We start from the raw sequence: 5,346 nt of genomic DNA, 5'->3' as shown, positions 1-5,346 counted from the left end.
AAAGGACACCATGGTGCTCTTGTATGAGTCTCAATGTCAGACAGCATGGTCCACAAGAGAGGAACATGCTGGTGCAGATTCTGGGGCTAGACAGTGGCTGAGCTAGGCCTCAAGCTTATTTACTTGTTTAGCCACCTTTCTTCTGAGAAGTGCAAGGCGGTGCACATGGGTCATTGCCAAATGAAATGGCTAACAAGGCACTTGCTGCAAAGTCTAGAGAAGATGCTTTTTTTCCGGAGCAGTTGTTTGAGTCAGAAACAACCAACCATTATTGCACAGCTAGGCCTCCCCTGCCCATCTTTTTCAGAAACACTGATTCTGTATGGCTAGGGATACAAGAACATAGAATCTCAGTCGTCTCCCTGTACAAAAGACAAGAACATTGTCCTAATAAGAGACCTTTCCTCTGTCGACCAGCACCAGCCTCCGCTAACCTGGTGCCCTCCAGATGTGTCTGGACCACAATTCCCGTTATCCCCAGCCTGACCAACACCCAACTTGGCTGACCAATACAATCCGTAACACAGGGAGCCCATGGGTAGAGATCACATGTGCCGCAATTAACAGCTTTGGTTGACTCTTGCAAGTAAGTCAAGCTGCATATTAGTCAAGTCGTTTTATTACGGTCATGGACCAGTAGGACTACATATGAAGGCAAACACATTCATGCTGTCAAGGTCCCTAGCAAATCTGATTTGGAAGAGGGGAATTCCTGCCTCTGGCATGGTGATCAGACCCCAAGTGAAAACAAAACATATCCAAGAGAGCGTTTAACCTTCATGGCTTTTGCAAAGAATTCTGGTTAGTTTGGTGAGGGTGTTGACAATTTTCTCTTGGAAATGCCTAGTCCCACTTTTAGAGCTCGTTAAGGAGATGAACTTACAATTAAAACAGTTTAACGAAGATATCCCAACAGATAGCCATTCCACGTGTCACCTGGCTTCCTAAGACAGATCTAAATGTTGAAAAGTGGATGGATCAGAAGCAGTCTTGTAGTGGCACTTGGAAAGTCCTGTGACAATTTTCTGTTTTTGAAAGACTAAAGTCTGCCAGCTGAGACGGCCACTGCCCTCTGCCTGAAGAATAGGCAGTTATCAACTTTATGTACAAGCACACACATTCTTGCCAATTTCCATATAAGACATACCCCCAAATGCAAAAGAGTAAAGTTTTTGTTTTTGTTTTAAAAAGGAGGGGGAAACCAAGCACATGAATGCTTAGTTCAACAAAAGCCCAAACTTCACAATGTAACAACAACAACAACAACAACAATAACAATAATAGAATTGTACTTATTATTATTATTAAGTTTGTTGTACTGATGAAGCCAGTGACAGAGATGAAATATGCATTTATAAGAAATAAAACCACAGAGGGGCAGGTGGCTGGCTGATTATTCAACAGCGCTCCCAGCAGCACAGGCAGAAGGAATTGAGACACTCGGCAAAACCGTAGCCCCAGATGGTACCCGCTAGATTGGTTAATCAGCCATGATCTTTTTCTAGCAAACACACGTGGGGTTGAAGAAATGCTGCTCTCTAGCCTCTCTCCTCTCGCTGCAGAGAAAGAAAGAAAGAGCATTAATGGGCTTTTCGTATAATACAAAATAAAATAATAGCCTTGTCCCCATCGCCCCCCCACTCCAAAGTGCACCAGCCATAATTTATATTTAATGCAGCATGTCCCCCAAGGGCTGACACAGCACCAGTAGAGCAATGCCTTGTCTTGCTGGAAGTGTGTGTGCGTGTGTGTGTGCGTGCGTGCGTGCGTGCGCGCGCACACACACACACACACACACTCTTGTTTGCTACTGCAAACAGCTATGGTGAGGGGTTTTTTTTGGCGCTTGCCTGAATGAAAGCAATTCATTCCACTGATTCAGGACCAAGCTGAACATTAACAGTTTTATATTTAAACCCAGGTCAGTCACAGGTCACATGGAAAGCAAGGAAATCGAGAGATGTTTCATTTTTAGGCACACAGTTTTTACCTTCTCCTTCAAGTGGTTTCTTAGCTAAGCTTTGACATAGGACACGGGCTCAGCTGGGAGAAAAGCACTTCAGGGTGGGAGGTTATACAAGGGAACAAGCAGCAGGCATGGGGAAAGTTCACTTCCCCCCCACCTTTTGCTCTAAGATCAACCTCCATCTCCCTGCTTTATTCATACTCAGATTCAGAATTTAATGAACACATCTGCTTCTATCAAACCTACTCTTTCTCCTAGTCTATCCCTTTTTAGTAGCATCTTCAGAGTTGTACGTAAAGGCTGTGCACATACCATACACTTAAAGAACATCGCTCCCTCCACCAAAGAATGCTGGGAATCATGGTTTACCCCTCACAGCTACAGTTCCCAGCATGCTTAGTAAACTACAGTACCCAGGATTCTTGGGGGGAGGAAGTTATGTGCTTCAAATGCATGGTGCGCCTGCAACCAATAGCAACAGACCTGCACGCTGGAGAGCTATAGTAAGGTTACATCCGCATCATACATTTAAAGCACATGTAAAACATAGGGCTTTCCCCTAATAATCTTGGGAACCGCACTTTAAGGGTCCTTGCAACTGTAGCTCTGAGGGTAAAACTACAGTTCCCAGGGTGCTTTGGGGGAAGACACATGCTTTAAATGTATGGTGTTGATGTGACACAAGTCTTTTTGTTCTCGCTGTGCATATGCTCCAGTGCTCACAGATACAACACCCTTTATAGAAACTCAAGACATTTTGAAGCAAATATATATTCAGGAGCTTTAAAAGCTTGCAAGTTTTAAAATTCAAAAACATGTCATTCTTAAAGTTTGACCAATGCAAGAACCAGCTTCGTAAAGTAGCAAAGCGCATTTCTCTCACTTCACATCTGTGATGACTCTCCCCAGCCCAGCCCAACTCCATAATGCCAGGCATTTCTACTCCTCAAAGCATTGAATAGGGTCTTATACAGCCGCAGGCTATCAACCCATCTAGTTTCTTGCTTGCATTGTTACGATTAGACACTGCACTGGAATCCATTGGATGAGGGGAGATCTAGATCAGGGGTCAGCAAACGATTTTTCAGCAGAGGGCCGGTCCACTGTCCCTCAGACCTTGTTTGGGGCCAGACTTTATTTTGAAAAAAATAATGAACAAATTCCTATGCCCCACTAATAACCCAAAGATGCATTTTAAATAAAAGCACACATTCTATTCATGTAAAAACATGCTAATTCCCAGACTGTCCGCGGGCTGGATTTAGAAGGCGATTGGGCCGAATCTAGCCCCCGGGCCTTAGTTTGCCTACCCATGGTTTAGATGATAAATAAATAAATAAATAAGCAAGCAAGTTTAATACAGTGGTACCTCAGGTTACATACGCTTCAGGTTACAGACTCCGCTAACCCAGGAATAGTCAGGTTAAGAACTTTGCTTCAGGATGAGAACAGAAATCGTGCTCCGGCAGCGCGGCAGCAGCAGGAGGCCCCATTAGCTAAAGTGGTGCTTCAGGTTAAGAACAGTTTCAGGTTAAGAACGGACCACCAGAACGAATGAAGTACTTAACCCGAGGTACCACTGTACACTGAAAGCAATAAAAACCGCCTATTAAGAGGAACACTGCCCTTTGTTGACCAAGGTTGCTCAAGGTAAAGGTGACACCCCCCATCGTGACATGCCTGCCTGCTGTGTGACATACCAGAGAACTTTGGTAAGAGCAGATCTTTGAGTGAGTGAGTAAGGCGAGAGAGCAAGAGGTAGCGAGAATTAGAGAGCGGGGTGGGCTGTGAAAACAGTGGACTTGTAAGTTTGGCAAATATTGGGGCAGTGTTGGAAGCCGCCCAGAGTCGCTGCTCGCCCCCTGCCCCACATACCAGCATGTAATGCATGCTACCCTATGAACAGATCTCAGAAAAAGACATCGCCACTAAGGTCTGTTTCCACTGTCCGGTATCCAAACTTGCAGTTCCAAATGTAAGAACAAGCCCATTGCTCACTCCTGCCCACGCCTACTGAAGTACAGCTGCATGAAAGATGTTAATTTATTATCAGTCCCATTTCCAAATCCTCAAAAAGGCTGGGAGTTAGTGAGTGTTAGATAGCAAGTTGAAGAGAGAGTGGGGAAGTTAGGGAGTCATTTTATTTGTTAGAGTACATTTGTTGGGGAATTGTAACATTAGTTAGAGATGCGTAGCTGTGCAGAAAATCATGACATCTTTTAATATGTAAGGAGGACTTCTTAGCAGTCCTTGTATTCTGATTCTATGAAGATTTAGAACCCTAGGAAACAATCCATCCCCAGTCATGGTTACATTGTTTCAAAATGATTAACATCAGGGCCAGTTTAAATGCTTCAGGTGAAATGCTTGCCACCTCTTTTGTTGGTATAATTATTACAACAAGTTTTGGAGGGCGCTTTGACAATATGTGCTTTGAGTCCAGCTCTCCACGAGATGCGCGTGATAGCAAATTCATGTCAAGTTTGGTGGTGTTGGACGTCCCAAGTTAACAGCAGCATGAAGGCACTACAACCCTGGTTTCTCTCCTATTCCCCATTCTGTCCTTGGTTGAAAAGGTTATGCAACCTCTTCAAGAAGTGCCAAGTTCATCCTCTGGTATGTGAGAAGAAGCCAGAAACCAGAGTCATTTTTGCGAGGCCTGATGAACACGACCGGTTCTAATAATTTAGGTGAGGAAACATCCTATCTGGAGGCAAGGGAATGATTGTGAGGCCACTGAGAATCTGACTAATTGGGTAAGTAGGAGGCACATCCCTGATTTGAGAAGGCCTTGGAGACATCCCTGTTGAGGAACAGAGATGATAATTATTTCGCTTTACTACTGACCTTTCCCAACAGGGTCGCTCGGTTCATCTATTATTTTGCTAGTGAAGGAACCAAAGAAAAAACTACCAATTAAAAGTTTTCCAGAACCTTGAAACCTGGAGGAAAGGTACCACCTCCAACTTTCCCACTGCTTTTAAAGTGAAAGCCTTGTAGTGTCAATGTAGTTCAGCAGTTAGATTAGAAGGTACCACTGTGCCACCCACAGACACACATGTGCCCAAGGGGTCCCACCCCACTGAAATTAGGCTTGAAACAAGCATTCTCTTGTAGCCAACAGATGGCTATGGGAAGCATTCAGACAGGACCTGACAGAGTCATAGCACTCTCCCCATCTATGGTTTCCAGCAACTGGTATTCAGAACTTTACTGCCCCCAGCGATGGAGCCAGAACATAGCATCAGGGGTAGTAGCCACTGATAGCTTTATTCATTGAACAAAATAAACAAGAATTAAAGGTGAAAGGAGAAGTGAGTATTCCCCCCTCTCACACACTGTCATGAACTGGTAGGACACCGAGGAAGGAGAAGAGGATC

General features: G+C 44.4%; 1 long non-coding RNA gene across 1 annotated transcript; it reads right to left on the bottom strand.

The window, feature by feature from the left end:
- Positions 1-1,334: 1,334 nt before the first annotated feature.
- On the bottom strand, positions 1,335-3,651 carry LOC308570800. The gene is made up of 2 exons (XR_014001211.1): positions 3,570-3,651; positions 1,335-1,552 (listed from the first exon to the last, which is right to left on the bottom strand). It is a non-coding gene; the product is annotated as an uncharacterized lncRNA (long non-coding RNA).
- Positions 3,652-5,346: the final 1,695 nt, after the last annotated feature.

Source organism: Podarcis bocagei (genome assembly GCF_964188305.1).
Source record: "Podarcis bocagei genome assembly, chromosome: 13".
NCBI lineage: Eukaryota > Metazoa > Chordata > Lepidosauria > Squamata > Lacertidae > Podarcis > Podarcis bocagei.
Note: the sequence above shows the minus strand (reverse complement) of the source record. Positions and strands in the feature narration are given on the sequence as shown.